Source organism: Aotus nancymaae, unplaced genomic scaffold (genome assembly GCF_030222135.1).
Source record: "Aotus nancymaae isolate 86718 unplaced genomic scaffold, 86718_ANA_hifiasm-v0.15.2.pri h1tg000029l, whole genome shotgun sequence".
Taxonomy (NCBI): domain Eukaryota; kingdom Metazoa; phylum Chordata; class Mammalia; order Primates; family Aotidae; genus Aotus; species Aotus nancymaae.
The window spans coordinates 87,022,265-87,041,929 of NW_026988442.1; the positions used below are offsets into that span (position 1 = coordinate 87,022,265).

General features: G+C 41.7%; 1 protein-coding gene across 7 annotated transcripts in view; it reads right to left on the bottom strand.

Moving 5' to 3' along the window:
- CLASP1 (cytoplasmic linker associated protein 1) overlaps positions 1-19,050 on the bottom strand; it is a 284,571-nt gene extending 265,521 nt beyond the window's left edge. For 6 of the 7 annotated variants that reach the window (XM_064382848.1, XM_064382847.1, XM_064382843.1 and 3 more), the window contains exon 1: positions 18,928-19,049. The gene's annotated coding sequence lies outside the window, so the exon portion shown is untranslated. Of the gene's footprint in view, positions 1-18,927 lie in introns of all 7 variants that reach the window. The other variant, XM_064382842.1, reaches the window with a different exon arrangement.
- Positions 19,051-19,665: the final 615 nt, after the last annotated feature.

Genomic DNA, 19,665 nt, shown 5'->3' on the forward strand with positions numbered 1-19,665 from the left:
GGGACTACAGACACACGCCACCATGCCCGGCTAATTTTTGTATTTTTACTAGAGATGGGGTTTCACCATATTGGCCAGGATGGTCTCAATCTCTTGACCTTGTGATCTGCCCACCTTGGCCTCCCAAAGTGCTGGGATTACAGGCGGGCACTGCCACACCTGGCCGTATTTCCTTATAATCTCTGTTATTTTCCATGTAAGGTCAACAGTGACATCCTTTCTTTCATTCCTCATTTTATTAATTTATTAATCTAGCTCAAGGTTTGTCAATTTTGTTGATATATACGAAGAACCTATTTTTTTATTGTTTTTCCCTACATTTTTTCCCTCTATTTCATTTATTTCCAATCTAGTTTTTAGCATTTTATTCTTTCTGCTCACTTTGGATTTAGTATGTTCTTCTCTTATTAGTTTCTTAAGGTGGAAGATTAGGTTATGGATTTGATATCTTCTTTTTTTAATACAATTGTTTATAGCTATAAATTTCCCTCTGGAAACTGCTTTTGCTCTATTTCTTAACTTATGATAGATAGCTTTGTTTTTTGCATAAAGCATAGTAGGCCCTCAGTAAACATTTATTGTTGAAAAATGAATGTCAGGGGATTTTTTTCTTCTTGTTTTTTCAGATGGATCCTCACTCTGCCACCCAGGCTGGAATGCAGTGGGCAGTGGCATGATCTGGGCTCACTGCAACCTCCACCTTCTGGGTCCAAGCTATTTTCCTGCCTCAGCCTCCCAAGTAGCTAGGCATCCACTACCACACCCGGCTAATTTTTTTTATTTTTAGTAGAGATAGAGTTTCACCATGTTGGCCAGGCTGGTCTTGAACTCCTGACCTCAGGTGATCCGCCCACCTTGGCCTCCCAAAATGCTGGGATTACAGGCATGAGCCACTGTGCCTGGCCCAGGGTTTTTTGTTTTCAATTGTGGTAAAACATACATAAGATTTGCCATTTTAACTATTTTAAAATGTATAATTAATTCAGTGGTATAAAGTACATTCACACTGTTGTGCAACCATCATCATCATGATAGGAAATATTTTGTCTTCATTTATCTCAGAGTATTTTCCAATTTTCCTGTGGCTTTCTTTTTAAATCACTAGTGATTTCAGTGTGTGTAGCTGAATTTCCACATATCTTTGAATTTCCCAAATTTCCTTCTGTTATTGATATCTAATTTCATTCCATTATGGTCAGAGAACATACTATGATTTCTATCCTTTAAATTAATTGAGGTTTGTTTTATGGCATAACATATGGTCTATCCTGAATTGTTCCATATGTAGTTCAGAACAATGTGCATCCTGCTATATTGGAAGGGGTGTTCTATAAATGTCTGTGCCTTAATGATTTAAAAATTTGCCTGCATCTAGACCAGGTTTAAGGAAAAAAACTGTCAATTATTTAAATTTTAAATTTTGATTTTATCCCCCACTTTCTATACTAAGTATTCCAAGTGCATGTACAAATGAAAAGCAAGTCTCCCTTCAAAAATAAAAATGTTTCTAGTAACACATGAAGAGTTGGTTTCCTGCAGTGAAATCCACTAAAAAGCTAAGCACAAAGGAGCATATATGCTAGCTTGAGATTTTTTTTTTTTTTTTTTTTTTCTGAGAAGAGAGTCTCTCTCTGCAGTAAAGTGGCACAATCTTGGCTCACTTCAACCTCGGCCTCCCAGGTTCAAGTGCTTCTCCAGCCTCAGTCTCCCAAGTATCTGGGATTACAGGCATCTGCCACCACGCCCTGCTAATTTTTGTATTTTTAGTATAGACAGGGTTTCACCATGTTGGCCAGGCTGGTCTAGAACTCCTGACCTCAGGTGATCTGCCAACTTTGGCCTCCCAAAGTGCAGGGATCACAGGCATAAGCCACCGCATCCATCCTGCTTGAGAGATTTTCTAAGAAATTCCAGAAACAGAAAAATCCCCAGACTCAGGTGAATAAGAAGAGAAGAAAATAGGCCGGGCACAGTGGCTCACGCCTGTAATCCCAAAACTTTTGGGAGGCCGAGGTGGGTGGATCATGAGGTCAGGCGATCGAGACCATCCTGGCCAACATGGTGAAATCCTGTCTCTGTCTCTACTAAAAATACAAAAATAAAATAGCCAGGTATGGTGGCGGATGCCTGTAGTCCAAGCTACTCGGGAGGCTGAGGCAGGGGAATCCCTTGAACCCAAGCGGTGGAGATTGCAGTGAGCCGAGATCATGCCACTGCACTCCAGCTGGGTGACAGAGCAAGACTCCACCTCAAAAAAACAAAAGAAAAGAAAAGAAAAGAAATTGAGACTATCCTGGCCAACACGGTGAAAAAACCCTGTCTCTACCAAAAATACAAAAATTAGCTGGACATGGTGGTGCATGCCTGTAGTCCCAACTACTTGGGAGGCTGAGGGAGGAGATGCACTCCAGCCTGGCAACAGAGCAAGACTCCATCTCAAAAAAAAAAAAAAAAGAAAGAGAGAGGAGAACATCTGATATGTCATTTGATACAGTACAACAGCTGACATGGCCATCCCAAATTTCCCAAAGGAGCTAGGTTATACCCAGGTGAAAAAAATACTCTATTAACTCCTGGGTACTTAATGTGAAGACAGAAGGTATAAGAAGGCTGAGGATTTAAAAACAAGAGAAGTCTTTCTCTGTTATTGAATAAAGAAGTCAAGCTATAAACAATCAATACACCAACAGTTTAAAATTTGGCTTTCATTTCATCAATAAAATAAGCATAACTCCTTCATATTTGAAACAGTATCTTCCAATGTATTAAGTGATCATACAAATGCTACTTTCTCTATTCCCTACAAAACCTCTGCAAGATTGTTATTATAAAGCCTATTTTACAGACAAGAAAAGATTCAGAAGCAAAGTGACTTCTGGGGTCACAATGCAAGTATGTAACAGAACCAGGATTTTGATTCCTGTTTTGTTTTGTTTTGGAGAGATGGGGTCTTGCTATGTTGCCCATGCTGGTCTTGAACTCCTGACCTCAAGTGATCCTTCCACTTGGGCCTCCCAAAACACCGGGATTACAGATGTGAGCCACTGTGCCTCGCCAGAACCAAGATTTGAACTTTGCTTTCTAAATCAAAATCCAGGGCTATTTTCACCAAAATGCAGCTCCTTCTTCTCACCAACAACAGACACACATCTCTGAGTACTTTAGACATACATATAACTTAGGGAAAAGACCTACAAAGGAAAGATATATGCACCATATTTAATGTTCTCAAAGTAAGAGCCGGAAAGCTTGAATACAGAGGAACAACTAGTACCTGGCACAGCACTGCATACTAAGCAAGTGATCCACAAAGAATAAATGAAAAGAAAGAACCATCACATGCATTCCCATAAAATATACAATTGTATACATGTATACAATTTCATATTCTATGAAATACTATGAAATTCATACCCTGTCCACCACTATTCAATCATATTTCAAGCTCATATACTTTGTCTGTACTTTACTAAGCTTGTATCTAACAAAAATTTGCTATATTTTTCAGATAAGCTATAGTAGGACACCGCTATTACTATAATGAAATTTTTGTGTTTTTTACGGATTTACGAAAAAAATTCCAGAAGAAAAGCACAAAAAGAGATCTGTGTGTTAACAATGTTAGTATATACTGAGCTGTACTACATACAGCAGCTCAGTTTCCAAAATGAATTGCAATTGCCTCAATATTTTTCCAATATGAACTTATTCCTATTCGATATTAACAAGGTTTTCCCTAACATACCAAAAGACTTAACCATCACTCTAGTCCTACATTTTCAAAAAAGGTCACTTAACGGGGGGTGGGAAGGTGGGGAGAGATAGCATGGGGAGAAATGCCAGATACAGGTGAAGGGGAGGAAGGCAGCAAATCACACTGCCACGTGTGTACCTATGCAACAATTTTGCATGTTCTTCACAGGTACCCCAAAACCTCAAATACCATTAAAAAAAAAAAAAAAGGTCACTTAAGAATGTAACTGAGGCTGAGCGTGATGGCTCACACCTATAATCCCAGCACTCTGGGAGCCCAACACAGGTAGATCACTTGAGGCTAGGAATTTGAGACCAGCCTAGCTAATACGGTGTAACCCTGTCTCTACTAGAAATACAAAAATTAGCAAGGCGTGGTGGCACACTCCTGTAACCCCAGCTACTCCTGATGCTGAGGCACGAGAATCGCTTGAACCCGGGAGGCAGAGGTCACTGTGAGTCAAGATCACACCTCTGCACTCCAGCCTGGGTGACCAAACAACACACCACCTCAAAAAAAAAAAAAAAAAGAAAGAAAGAATGAATGTAATTGTATGTAATCAAATAAACACTATAATACACTGCTGATGAGAATAAAAAGTAATAATATGTAAGACAATTTGGCAACATCTCTTGATCCAACCAGTTCAAATCTAAGAATGCATCTAAGGAAATAATTTATCAAGAATGCTAAAACGGGCTGAGGGCATTAGCTCCTGACACAGTAAGACTACATTCCAAAAAAAAAAGTATACTAAAATGTACATACAAAGTTGTTCATTGCAGCTGGTCATACCTTTTCTTAATTCTTTTTTTTTCTTTGTTTTGGTCATCCTTTTTTAATAACATAAACATTAAAGAACAGGGAATTGGGAATAAATTACATACATCTAAACAACAGCATACCATGCAGTTACCAAGAATAATGATAAAAGATTTGTTCTTACTAGCCTGTAAAATCCGCAATCATTTCAGTGAAAAAAGCAAGCTAGAAAACAACTAGAAAAGCAAACTAGGCCAGCCGCAGTGGCTCACATCTGTAATCCCAACACTTTGGGAGGCCCAGGCAGGTGGATCACCAGAGGTCAAGAGTTCAAGACCAGCCTGGCGAACATGGTGAAACCCCGTCTGTACTAAAAATACAAAAATTAGCAGGGTGTGGTGATAGGCACCTGTAATCCCAGCTACTAAGGAGACTGAGGCAGGAGAATCTCTTGAACCTAGGAGGCGGAGGTTGCAGTGAACTAAGATCACGCCATTGTACTCTAGCCTGGGTACCAAGAGCAAAACTTGATCTCAAAAAAAAACAAATAAAAGCAAACTAGGAAACAACAATGATGCCATTTTTGTTTATAAAACAAAAAGTATTTATTTATATGCTCCATACAAAGAAAATGCATGGACGAGAACACATCAAAATGTTATTACTGTGTTTTCCTTTTTCTTTTTTTTGAGAGGGAGTCTCACTCTGTCACCCAGGCTGGAGTGCAATGGCACAATCTCAGCTCATGCAACCTTCACCTCCCAGGTTCAAGCAATGCGCCTGCCTCAGCCTCCTGAGTAGCTGGTATTATAAGTGCACGCTATCATGCCCACCTAACTTTGCATTTTTAGTAGAGACAGGGTTTCACCATGTTGGCCAGGCTGGTCTCGAACTCCAGACCTCAAGTGATCCACCCGCCTCAGCTTCCCAAAGTGCTGGGATTTACAGGCACGAGCTACTACTCCCGGCCTCTATTCAAATTCTTTTTAGTTAAATCATACTCTATCCAATAAATATCAGAAAGTTGTTTTTAAAGTTAAATCAAATTGTAATAAAAAAAAACAAAATAAATAAATAAATAAAATTGTAATTCTGATATCACAACCATCATCCATTACTACACATATTGAAAAACACAGAAAGTTTTGTAGCTCACCGTATTGGAAAGAAACACACACACACACACACACACACACACACACACACACACACACAAACACACCATGTGGGCAGGCTGGTCTCAAACTCCTGACCTGAGGTGTTCCACCCACCTTGGCCTCCCAAAGTGCTGGGATTACAGGCATGAGCCACTATGCCCAGCTAATTTTGTGTTTTTAGTAGAGGAGTTTTCACCATGTTGGCCAGGCTGGTCTCAAACTCCTGGTCTCAAACTCCACCCACCTCAGCCACCCAAAGTCCTGGGATTATTATACTACATGTATTGAAAAACACAGAAAGTTTTGTAGATCACCATATTGGAAAGAAACACACACACACACACACACACACACACACACACACAGAGAGAAAGAAGCAATTATTCAGTAAACCTTCTGCATCTAGTACTCATCTCTGGAAGGCAGTATTAATAACACCTACAAGGACACAAAGCTTATTCCTGTTCATCCAGTCACAAAATTCTTGCCAAATCAAAATAGAAAAGCAAACAAGAAATGAGAAGAGGCCAAGCATAGTGGCTCATGCCTATAATCCCAGCACTTTGGGTGGCCAGGGTGGGTGGATCACCTGAGGTCAGGAGTTCGAGACCAGCCTGGCCAACATGGAAAACCCCTACTAAAAATACAAAATCAGCCACACACGGTGGTTCATGCCTATAATCCCAGCACTTTGGGAGGCCAAGGTGGGTGGAACACCTGAAGTCAGGAGTTCAAGACCAGCCTGGCCAACATGATGAAACCCTATCTCTACTAAAAATATAAAAATTAGCTAAGCATGGTGGTGCACACCTGTAATCCTAGCTACTCGAGAGGCTGAGGCAGGAGAATCACTGGAACCTAGGAGCCGGAGGTTGCAGTGAGCCAAGAACATGCCATTGTACTCCAGCCTGGACGACAAGAGCAAAACTATGTCTCAAAAAAAAAAAAAAAAAACAGAAATGAGAAGAAAAGTACTCACTTTGCTTTGATCACTGAACTATAGTCATGTTGTTTTAATTCAGAAAATGACACATGACATGTTTCTATGCCATTCTGAAATCACTTTTTTTGTTGCTGTTTTAAGACAGAGTCTCACTCTGTCGCCAGGCTGGAGTACAGAGGCGCAATCTCAGTTCACTGCAACCTCCGCCTCCTGGGTTCACGTGATATTCCTGCCTCAGCCTCCTAAGTAGTTGGGACTACAGACGCGCACCACCATGCCCCACTATTTTTTGTATTTTTAGTAGAGATGGGGTTTCACCATGTTGGCCAGGATGGTCTTGATCTCTTGACCTCGTGTTCTGCCTGCCTAAGCCTCCCAAAGTACTGGCATTACAAGCGTGAGCCATCATGCCTGCCCTGAAATTATTTAAATGTATTTTTAAAATACATATCTCAGGCCAGGCACAGTGGCTCACACCTGTAATCCCAGCACTTTTGGAGGCCAAGGTAGGAAGATCACTTGAGCTCATGAGTTCGAGAACAGCCTGGGCAACATAGTGAGACCACATCTCTACAAAAAAAAACACAAAAATCAGGCCAAGTGCAGTGTCTCATGCCTGTTATCCCAGCACTTTGGGAGACCAATATGGGTGGATCACCTGAGGTCAAGAGTTCGAGACCAGCCTGGCCAACATGGTGAAACCCTGTCACTAGTGAAAATGCAAAAATTAGCCAGGTGTGGTGGCATGCCCCTGTAATCCCAGCCATTCAGGAGGCTGAGGTGGGAGAACTGCTTGAACCTGGGAGGCGGAGGCTGCAGTGAGCCAAGATCACACTACTGCACTCCAGCCCAGGCGACAAAGCAAGACTTCATCTCAAAAAAATAAAATAAAATAAATACAAAATCAGCCAGGCATGGTAGTATGCACCTGCACCTGTAGTCCTAGCTACCCGGAAGGCTGAGGTAGGAGAGTGGTCTAAGCCTGGGGGGCAGAGGTCACAGTGAGCCGAGATTGTGCCACTATAGCCTGGGCAATAGTGCTTTGTCTCAAAAAACAAACAAAAACATATCTTGTATTGCAGGTTGGATTTCTTTAAAATCTCCAAGGTGAACAATCTGGCAAAATCTATTAATATCAATGTTAAGACACATAACCTTTAACCCAAAACGTCAATTTCTGGGAATTAATTTATTCATATATGTGCAAAATAATATATTATAGATTATTCTTTGCAGCACTGTTTATAAATGCAAAAGATTAGATAAAACTAAATGTTCATCATTAGAGGACTCAGGAAGTCATGGTATGCCATACAACAGCATACTATTCAGTCATACTATTCATTAAAAAAAAGGAGAAAGTCTTTAATGTACTGACATAGAATGATTTCCAAGATATATTAAGTTTAAAAAGGCAAAATGCAAGAGTAGTCTATAATCAGCCACCATCTGTACAAAAAGAGGGAGGTATGTGTGTGTATATATATGTATATATGTGAGTGTGTGTGTGCGCTTTTTTTTCATGAACATAATTAATAATATTGGTGCCTCCAGGGAAAGAAACTGGATGGATGACAGACAAGATAGGAGAGAAACTTAAAATTTTAATTCATGTGTATATATTACCTGTTCAAAAAATAGTTTATAATAGAAAAATTTCATGCATTTCACTAATATTCCTATTTCTCACTTCTAGATAATTTAAGCAAGATGAAGAGAATTCTCATGTAACTATAATACATTTACATTTACTCATAATAAAAAGAGATGCATTATTATTATGTGCATTATTGAACATAAAAGTTTTAAGAAGACACCTAGGGGATCTAGATGTCTTCTTAAAACTTCTATGTTCAATAATACACATAATAAACTTGTAACTACAATGTAAAATATTAATAATGCCATCACTATTCAGAAGCAAATGCAATAGCAACAAGTTTCCTAACCCCTGTCCCGCAAATTCCAAAACTGAATCACTGACCAGTTTATAATTCAAGTAAAAATCTGAAAATACAAGAGTCCTGATTTCATCAACATCTAGGACTCTCCACAACATGTTAGTTTCAACAGCCTTCTCTCAGCAAGAGTGCTTTTTTGCCCCTTATCTGTGGCCACTTCACAAAATGAGAACATGACATTACTATAGCCAAAGTCAATCTAATTGTCTTACAGTCACAAGCTAGGTCCCCAGCCAAGACTGCTCTCTCAAAAATGGAAGACAACAAAACAGACCCCAGAGTACCCCACCAGGAAAGTGTGCACCTGGTTCACAGCCTCACATCCTTCAGGTCAAAACAGGAAGGGACCACATCTCTTCCCCCAGCCCCAGAATAGAATCCCCTCCGTCTTCGGTTTTCCCATAGCAGCATGCTTAATACACAGAATAATAACCACCACTTGTCTGCCTTCCCTCTTAGGCATGGAGCAGTTTGGGAACAAGGCTTGAGAGCCTTTCTCTCTGCCTGTAAGCATAACAGCAAAGCTTGTTGAATGAAGATTTTGATCAAGGTATCCAGTTTGTTCAACCTCTAGTAATTACCTAGGATACACCCTAGAATAATGCTCTTATTTTAATGTCAGCCATTTTATTAAAGACTTTCTGTTTTTAGACCCATTTCTCATTAATGCTTTGTGTACACCCTTTTTGTATCCCTTCCAGTCTCCCTACCCCACCCCAAAAGAGATCTAGACAGATGATTACAATGAGATATTTCTAATCTCCCAGTGCTTAGTCCTTCTTTCATGACTCCATAAAATCAGTAACTCTACAGTTAAACTAAATACTGTCCCTTTGTCCAAAAAAAATCCTCCTTTGGCCACTTCAGAAATCTACTGCATGTTCTGAAAAGAAAGAGAGAATGGCAAGCTTTTCCCACTATGTTTACTTTTGAAACGCAGTCACAGACCACAGGAAATCTGCCTGGCATGCCAATCACTCCCAACAGGTACATTCAATCAGCAGTAAGCCCAGACAGCTCACATCAAGAGCATCTTTTAGAGGAACAACTTCCTCAGAATAGGATCCCATGCCTGGAGGATAATTTATTAAATGAAAAGAATGTCTCTCATCTCAAACTTTTTAGACAAAAGATGTGCCCAAAAGTATAGTGATAGCTATAGATTCAGATACATACCAGCCCAACTTCTCCATAAAGAATGGAGGTGGTAAAAAATAGTTGGCATCCTTACTTCCTACTCTCCCTAGCATAAATCATGCTTCCTACTGAGGAAGTTTAAACTCTTGTTAAATCACTCTCTTGGAGAGCTAGGCGCTGTGGCTCACTCCTATAATCCAATCCTAGCACTTTAGGAGGCCAAGGCAGGAGGATCACTTGAAGCCACAAGTTCTAGGCAGCAGTGAGCTATGATCACACCACTGCACTCCAACCTGGGCAACAAAGCAAGATTACATTTCTAAAAAAAAAAAAGAAAGAAAGAAAAAGAAAGAAGGAAAGAAAGAAAGAAAAACATCCCTCTGTTGATTGACAATTATCTGAAAAGCATATGAAATACCGTATTTGCGCTCACCTCTCTGATGTTGTTATATTGCTTGGAACTAAAAAGAATAAAATAATTCCTTCCTTTATTTCTACTGTCAATAATAAATACCTTCTAAAAAAGGCAACAGATGAATAACCAACATCTCAGATAATAAAAGTCTTTACATAACAAGATACTAAAAAATACCTACTTAAGGATCAAAATTTACTGGAAAACAAAAAGCAAAGACCAACCTTCAAGCTGAATCTTTCCCTTCACTGACATCTGGACTGTAGATTACAAAATGGACTCCCCAAGGAGGTCTGATCTCTTAGGGTAAGTAACATTAGCCACTACCCAACACTAAAGAGTGTGATGGAGGGAAATATAGTAATACAGATTCAGAGAGAAAGATCAGAGACTTCACTAGTTAACTTTTGGAATTTCTAGACAAGAATTTTCTAATGCTGTTTAATTTTTTGTTAAAAAAGTAATATATACTCATTGCTCAAACTCAAAGTAATTTTTGAAACTAAGCATTTGTCAAAAAAGAAAAGGCAAGATCTAGACATACAAAAAACCTCTAAATTGAGTATATTTCCCAATTCAAAATTCAGTTACCAGAATCTTAAATAGCTAGTTAACAAATTTTCAGGCCAAGCACAGTGGCTCACGTCTGTAATCCCAACACTTTGGGAGACACAGGTGGGAAGACTGCTTGAGCCCAGGAGTTTGAGATCTGCCTGGGCAATACAATGAGACCTTGTCTCTAAAAAAAACAATCAAATTTTAAGGCCGGGCACGGTGGCTCATGTCGGTAATCCCAGCATTTTGGGAGGCCGAGGCAGGTGGATCACAAGGTCAGGGGTTCAAGACCAGCCTGGCCAAGATGGTGAACCCCTGTCTCTAATAAAAATACAAAAATTAGCAGGCACGGTGGCAGGCACCTATAATCCCAGCTACTGGGGAGGCTGAGGCAGGAGAATCGCTTAACCCAGGGTTGAGGGGTGTGGAGGTTGCAGTGAGCTGAGATCGCGCCACTGCACTCCAGCCTGGGCGACAGAGTGAGACTCCATCTCAAAATAATAATAATAAATTTTAGGCCAGGCACAATGGCTCACATCTGTAATCCCGACACTTTGGGAAGCCGATGCAGGTGGATCACCTGAGGTCAGGAGTTCGAGACCAGTCTGACCAACATAGTGAAACCCCGACTCTACTAAAAAAAAAATACAAAATTAGCCAAGTGTGGCTGACGCCTGTAATCTCAGCTACTCAGGAGGCTCTGGCATGAGAATAGGTTGAACCCAGGAGGCAGAGGTTGCAGCAAGCTTAGATCATACCATTTCATTCCAGCCTGGGCAACAAGAGCAAAACTCCGTCTCAAAAAAAAAAAATAAAGGTTTAAATGGACAATTTTATGTTATGCATATTTTAATACAATAAAACACTTAGAAAAAAACTTTTAGCTGGGCGTGTGGCGGGCGCCTGTAATCCCAGCTACTGAGGAGGCTAAGGCAGGAGAATCACTGAACCCCGGAGGCGGAGGTTGCAATAAGCCGAGATTGTACCACGGCACTCCAGGCTGGGCAACAAGAACAAAACTCCGTCTCAAAATAAAAAATAAATAAATAAAATAAAAAAATTTTTTTAAAAGAAAAAAACTTTATCAGGTCTTCATTTAACTGGACTGTCTAAGGTTAGATTTCATATCAGGAACTCAAATCTAAAAAGGACTGTACAGTCATCTGATATAATCCTCATGGAAACCCTAATGGGAAGTCTGCATCTATCTCTACATCCCTCCTGACTAGTGAGTGGTTTCCAGATGCTGCCAGATAGTGGGAGCAGACCTTTTCCCAAGGCAGCCCATTGACCTTCATGAAGAAAGAACAACCTGAGCTGGGGAAAAAAAAAATGAGAGAAATGAAAAGCATGCTGAAGAATTTGAAAGTCAAATTCTGCTTCTCTGCAGCTGTGGGACAATAAACAAAGTATTCAACTTCTCCAAGTCTCTGCTTTCTCTCATTATAAAATGACAATGGCACCTGCCTTTAAATGTTACTGTAAAAATTGGCAGAACTACACCTCTAGCACCCAGCCAACTGCCTGACAAATGGTGTGTGTTCAGTCGCATGGTGATGGCTAGTATGGCAATAGATCTATGTTTCTTTCAGTCAACCAAAGGCTGAGAAGAATACAGCTTAGGTTGGGAGAACACTATGACTTACCAGAACTTAATAAAACAGCCACCAGCACCACAGAAAAACATCAGAGAAGGAGCTGTTTTTTATGTAGTTCAACTCTCTTAGGAAAGACTGGCTTATTGTTCCAAGAACGAACCCAGCTACTCTTATTTACGAAGGCACTGCTACACAATTCATTCTCTCTATACAACGGGCCTCTGTTAGCATGTCTGAGCTACTGTTCATAACAGAGGCTGCCTCTACCCACAGGAAAGACACACAGTCTGTGAAGAAAATTAGCTAAAAGGTAGTCCCTGGAGGCTGCTCTCAAACTTGTGTAGCCCCAGAAGCACTTGGGGAACCTGTTAAAAAAAGCAGACAGCTCACCCACACCCCCAGACATTCTGATTGATTACTAAATGTTTCACACAGGAGCCTAGCACACAACTGTTTAAAGAAACACTAGAAGGTATGCCACAAAAATGTAGTAAGATTACATTCTGATGTGGACAACTACAACAATCTACCCCACAAAGCAAATGCTGCATTTTCCTCAGTGCCCATCTGGAAACGCAATAGTTTTGGTTACGCACGACAGGATTGGAAACCAAGGAAGTAACAGAGACCACCTGTATGTAATACCCAATGTGAGTTTTATACAGTTTCTTCATACTGAAGGCCATCATGATTGCTTTTTCTTTTTAATAAACATAAAAAGTAGTGAAAAATAAAAATAATGCACCAGCTACACCTCATATAATAGCAAAAAATATACTTAAATTATATTCCCCAGAAGTTGGTAACATTTTTGTGAAATTAACATATCCTTAGATTGCTGGGAAAGTTACTAAATGATACAAAGTTACGGTTACCTAGCAGCAATACCTATCAATAGTCATAAATATGAGACTGGATGTACTGGTGTGTGCCTACAGTCCCAGCTACTCAGGAGGCTGAGGCAGGAGGATCACTGGACCCAGGAGTTGGGGTAGCCTAGGCAACAGAGCAAGACCATGTCTCTTTTAAAAAAAAAAAAAAAAAGGTCATATATATCCTTCAATTTAATAATCCCACTTCTTTATATGATAACTACTCAGGCACAGTGGCTCACGTCTATAATCCCAGCACTTTGGGATGGTGAGGCAAGAGGACTGCTTGAGTCCAGGAGTTTGAGACCAGCCTGGGCAATATAGTGGGACCCTGTCTCTACAAAAAAACATAAAAATTAGCAAGGGTGGTGGCACACACCTGGCTAATCCCAGCTACTCAGTACGCTGAGGTGGGAAGTCAAGGCTGCAGTAAGCTGCGATCACACCACCACACTCCACCCTGGGTGACAAAGTATCTTTTGGCTTAAAAAAATAAACTTCATGTCAAAGATCTCAGGCCAGGCACGGTGGCTCACACCTGTAATCCCAGCATTTGGGAGGCTGAGGCAGGTGGATCACTTGAGGTCAGGAGTTTGAGACCAGCCTGGCCAACCTGGTAAAAAACCCATATCTGCTAAAAATACAATAATTAGCAAGGCATGGTGGCGCACGCCTGTAATCTCAGCTACTTGGGAGGTTGAGGCAGGAGAATCGCTTTAATCCGGGATGCGGAGGTTACAGTGAGCTGAGATTGTGCCACTGCACTCCAGCCTGGGCATCAGAGTGAGACCCTGCCTCAAAAAAAAAAATCTCAAAATGGTTTACCAAAATTTGCCATATTAACTCAAAATGGCAAAGCTATTAAAAATTAAAATTACATATACTGTGTAATTATAAGAAAACCATTCGCAAAACATGCAAAACCTAAAATTACTTACAAAAAAAATAGATATGCCAGGCACAGTGGCTCATGCCTGTAATCCCAACACTTTGGGAAGCTGAGGTGGGTGGATCACAAGGTCAAAAGATCAAAACCATCCTGGCCAACATGGTGACGCCCCATCTCTACTAAGAATACAAAAATTAGCTGAGTGTGGTGGCGCACACCAGTAGTTCTAGCTACTTGGGAGGCTGAGGCAGGAGAATCTGGGAGGCAGATTGAACCTGGGAGGCAGAGGTTGTTGTCGTGAGCTGAGACTGAGCCATTGCACTCCCACCTGTTAACAGAGTGAGAGTCCATCTCAGAAAAAAAGGAATGGACACATGGCAGTCTCAAAGAGTGACATATCGAGAAGTAATAGCTCATGTTGGGATGGCTTAATGTGGGTTTTCCTCCACTGGTCTCTCAACGTTCTGTATTATTGCTACATTATTGTAGTAAGACTATTAATAAATTTAACTGATTCTACCTGGAGAGTTAATTGAACAGCAGTGAAGGAAAGTGCTACATTGACCTCAGCTATCCTGAACAAAGACAGGCCCACCCAAACGCACCATGCTATCAGATGGCCATGAGGCCAGTTCTAGATTTCTTTCCCCAACAGATCAATCTTAACAGATACACAAAAATATAAACCCTTGAATTTACTTTTTCTTTCTTTTTTTTCCTTAAATACTCTCCTATCCAAGAAATTACATTTTTCTAAAAGCAAGTATATATGCACTAAAGGAAAGGAGGAAATCTGATTTCACAGCTACTGGCATGGCAAAAAGACTAGACGACTTCATGAGCCACAACTTCAATATAAGCCAAGATTATGTAGCTAAGAGACAGTGTGGTTCACATCAAAAGGACATTAGGTTGAGGGACAGAAGGCCCAATTCTCATTCTAGATCAATCAGGGCAAATTTCACTTGCAGGCCTTGATTTCTCATCTGCAAATTGATAGGACTGTGATGCTATCTCCCCTACCCATATCATAGGACTTGGAAGGGAACAAAGTTTATGACTGTAAAAGTGCTTTGAAAATCATTTTTATCTTTTAACTTTGCCTATTACTACTATGAAGACATTTACTTATAAATCCACAAAAAGGGTAACAGTGTGTAGAAGGAAATGTGGGTTTTCCCAAACTAGTAAGTGGGTGTTTCTCCTTTCTCCAGAGGAGTCTGAAATTGGGAGCCATGCCTTTACTTGTATCTGCATTGTTTGAATTTTTTTTTTTTTTTTTTTTTTAGAGATGTGGTTTCGCCATGTTGGACAGGCTGGTTTCTAACTCCTGACCTCAAGTGATCCACCCGCCTCAGCCTCCCAAAGTGCTGGGATTACAGGCGTAAGCCACCACACCCGGCCTTTGTTTGAATCTTTTAGGAAGATCTATTCATCTATTACTTAGGGAATTTAAAATTTTTAATTTGTATAAGCTAATGCAGTAACTTAAATCATGAATGTAGAGTGCAGAGTTCTCCACCTCCGGGTCATCTAAAAATCATCTGGGGACTGTTGAAACTGTGGCTACCCACGTCCCATACAAATTCTCTGAGTGGAAGAGAATAAAGTAAGGCCAGGCTGCTTGTATTTTCACAAGGTCCCAAAGTGATTCCAGTGACTTGATACTGCAACTACTACTACACAGTTACTAACTCCCACCGTGTATTACCCTTAACGCATACCAGTCACTACCCTCAACACTTTACATTATCTCATTTAATCTTGACAACAACCTATAGGTAGGTGCTACACTTAACACTGCCCTCCTCTCAACCTTGTTTTACAGACAAAAATGCTAAAATACTGAGATTATTTAACTGGTCTAAAATCACAGCACTGGTAAGTGGCAGAGCCAGAATGCACAATGAAGTTTGAAAATCACTGATTCAGTTCCCTAAGAAAACAGCTGTATATTCTGGTCAGGTCGTATCTTCTGTTTTGTTTCAGACACTGCATTTAAATGATATTGAAAAAAAAAAGAAAGAAAAAAACAGTGGCTGAGAGTGGTGACTCACCCCTGTAATCCCAGCACTTTGGGAGGCCAAGGCAGGCAGATCACAAGGTCAGGAGATCGACACCAGCCTGGCCAACGTGGAGAAACTCCATCTCTAAATTTAAAAAAAAAAAAAACATAGAATAGAATAGAATAGATGGGTCTCAATAAATTTAAGTCTTAGGCCCAAGAAACCATCTCTCTCAACTTATAAATCATGACACTAAGCTACTTAAGAAAATAGAATGATGCTGGGCACGGTGGCTCACGCCTGTAATCCCAGCACTTTGGGAGGCCAAGGTGGGCGGATTACGAGGTCAAGAGATCGAGACCATCCTGGCCAACACGGTGAAACTCTGTCTCTACTAAAAATGCAAAACTTAGCTGGGCATGGTGGCGTGCGCCTGTAGTCCCAGCTACTTGGGAGGCTGAGGCAGGAGAATTGCTTAAACCTGGGAGGCGGAGGTTGCAGTGAGCCAAGATCATGCCACTGCACTCCAGCCTGGCACCTGGCTACAGAGTGAAACTCTGTCTCAAAAAAAGAAAGAAAGAAAGAAAAGAAAAGAAAGAAGACTGAAGCAAAAAATTCAAATCTAAAACCAATAAACATAGGCCGGGCGCGATGGCTCACGCCTATTATCCTAGCACTTTGGGAGGCCACGGCAGGCAGATCACCGGAAGTCAGGAGTTAGACACCAGCCTGGCCAACATGGTGAAACCCTGTCTCTACTAAAAATTAGCTGGGTGTGGCTGTGGGTACCTGTAAGCTACTCAGGAGGCTGAGGCAAAAGCATCACTTGAATCTGGGAGATGGAGGCTGCAGTGAGGTGCCATGCATTTCAGCCTGGATGACAAGAGCAAAACTCTGTCTCAAAAACTAAAACTAAAAATAATAAAACCAGTAAACAAAATATAACACACTTGAATGACAAACTTAATGTTCTTCTGGCCAATCATTTCTCAACATCCCTGTCAAACTATTTTAAGGCTCTGAAATCTTGCTCTATAAAAAGCAAGTTCCCATCATCTGGACTACACTTAAGAGATTCTATCCCATTAGTTATGGAAGCATAATACCCCAGGCTTCAGATCTTTACTTGCTATCAATTTAAAAAAAAATGCTTACCTCTATACATAAATAAGGTTGAATCTGTGGGTTAATTCAAAAGTCTGACATACTAGGAGATCTGGGTTTTCCATTATAACACAAATTTATGGTGCAAACTTAGCAAAAGCCTTTTCTGTATTTGCCAATTCAGTAGCAACACAGAGATACAATATTTGACACCTCCACCACCACCAAAGTCTCGTCAAAGGAGTCCTGACTTTGGTTAATCTTACTTGGGAGAATTAAAACCTATAGCTGAAACCTCCTTCATAAAAATTAAAACTTTAGAAGTCTAAAATGGTGTTACAAGTTAGCCCATAATAAACAATGAATTATAGAAACTGAGATTTGAGTAACAACCGCTAAAAAGGTACAATTACACAATTTTACAAGATAACCACCAGATCACTGAAATTTATATCTTTCTTAACAAATGTAAAAAGTAAATAATATTCACTACTCTCAGGCGCTGTATTATTTTGTATCTATGTTGTCTCTACATCAATGTTGCTATTCTCCCACTCCATTGATAAGCAAACACAGCCCATGTTCAGGATCCCTCATATGGAGAGGTCAGTTAACCTCATAAATAATAATAGTAATAAAAACAATTTCTAATGGCAGAATTGAAAACGGACTGTGGAATTCAAATAGGATGGAAGGTACATGGCAGCATGAAACTGTTTCTCGCCTCTGACTTCTGCATCACTGCCTCCCAAAGGACTAGAGAATCTGAAGCTCTCATTGCCACATCTACAAATTAAAGTATCATGTTTAAAGAGCTCACAGGTTCTACGAATGGTCAGTATTTAACGGACGCACCCCACTACACAGAAACTCACTCAGCTGCAACACAGCATGCTTTAAAACTCCACCTAAGTTTTTTCTTAATTTTAGAAACAAACAACTATTTTAAAAATATTATGTAATAAGTTAAACTCTGGAAAGCCCCATGCTCATTCAAGCAGCTCGGAAAATGGAAAGCAAAATTTGATTAGCTCCATTGTACCTAGCCAGGCTAACGTGCAAGATCACACACTCATCTTCGTCAGAGCGTCTCTGCCAACACCAAAGAACAACAAAGGCAAGTTGAGAAGGCTGCACAGGCTTAACTCAGCACTTGTTCGCTTTCCCAGCTTCAGAAAGCAGCTCTTCGAAGGCCCTGGGGACCAAGGGGACCTTGCGCATCCCATCAGGCCAGCCGCTCCGTCGGCGCCGCTCGCGCAGCTTTTGTCTGGCCGGGCTGGGAGCCCGGGCCAGGAACCCGGGCCGCCCGCCTCCCGGCACCCCTTCCCTCTGGATCTTTCTCCACACCCATCACTCGCCGACGACTAGTTGTTGTGGGTTTCTCTCCCTCGCCCCCTCCCCTCCTTTCGAACGCGTCCCGGGTTCGCTGGCTTCTCCCACCCGGAAGGGGAGACTCAGGATAAAAAGGGGGCCCGGGTGGGGTCTGGGAAAAGGAAACAGGGGCACACAAAGCCCGACTGACCCCACGGCCGACCCCCTCCCTCCGCAAAGCAGCCTGGGCTCAGCGACCTACTAGCTGTATAAACAACCTTCGCAGCCCGCTCTTCTCCAGGCTCCCACCTCAGGGCCACCCCATCCCCCAAAGTGCACCCAAGAGCCGATGACAGCGCTGGACATCGCCCCCACCCAGACCCGGGGCCCGCCAATGTGCGGGAGGGGCCAGGGCCCCGGGAGGGCTCGGGTCTGACCCTCCGCCCCCTGATCGGGTACTTACAGCCCTGTTTTTCGTTACTGTTGCCGCTGCGGACCAGAGAGCCGCCGCCTTCTCCTCCACCCCAATGAGGTTAAGCGCTCGGTGCGGGGATTAAAAAAAAAAAAAAGAAAGGAAAAAAAAAAAAAAGACCTGGAGAGCGAGAGAGACGCCGAGGGCGCCTGCGCAGTGCAGTCCCCCTTTTTCTCCTTACCGCCACCGACCCGGCTGCACCATAGAGTACGTAAACCGAGACCAGAGAGGCGGCTGCCTCTCTATGGTAACGCCCCGCGCAGGCGCCGGCCTGGCCGTGTTAGGCGGAAAGTCCCCGGGAGCTTTTCCCCTCACGGAGGACGCTGGTTGACCCTGATGGGGACCCGTAGGGTAAAGGTTTGTTTTTTGTTTTTTGTTTTTTTCAGGAAAGGGTGGCCGAGTGTAGTTAGGACCCTTGGAAAGTTGCAAAGAAGGTTGGAACTAACTGGCCACAGCAACAGTGTACCAGCAAGCAGGGAACGTGATAGGAAGAGCTAAAGAGGATTCGGGAAACCCTGAGTAAAAGTCGTCCAACTGGAACTTCCTTTGGTCAGGGATGTGATACCCGAAGGAAACGGCCTTTCCCTTCTGGGTTACGGGCCACTGCAATGAAGGAAATTGTGCCCTGCGACTTCCCATAACAGAGCTGTGCGTCCACGCTCCCTTTTCCGAGCAGGCGCGGAAGCTTGTGCCGGAAGCACAACTTTTTAACGATTCTTTGCCTTTTTG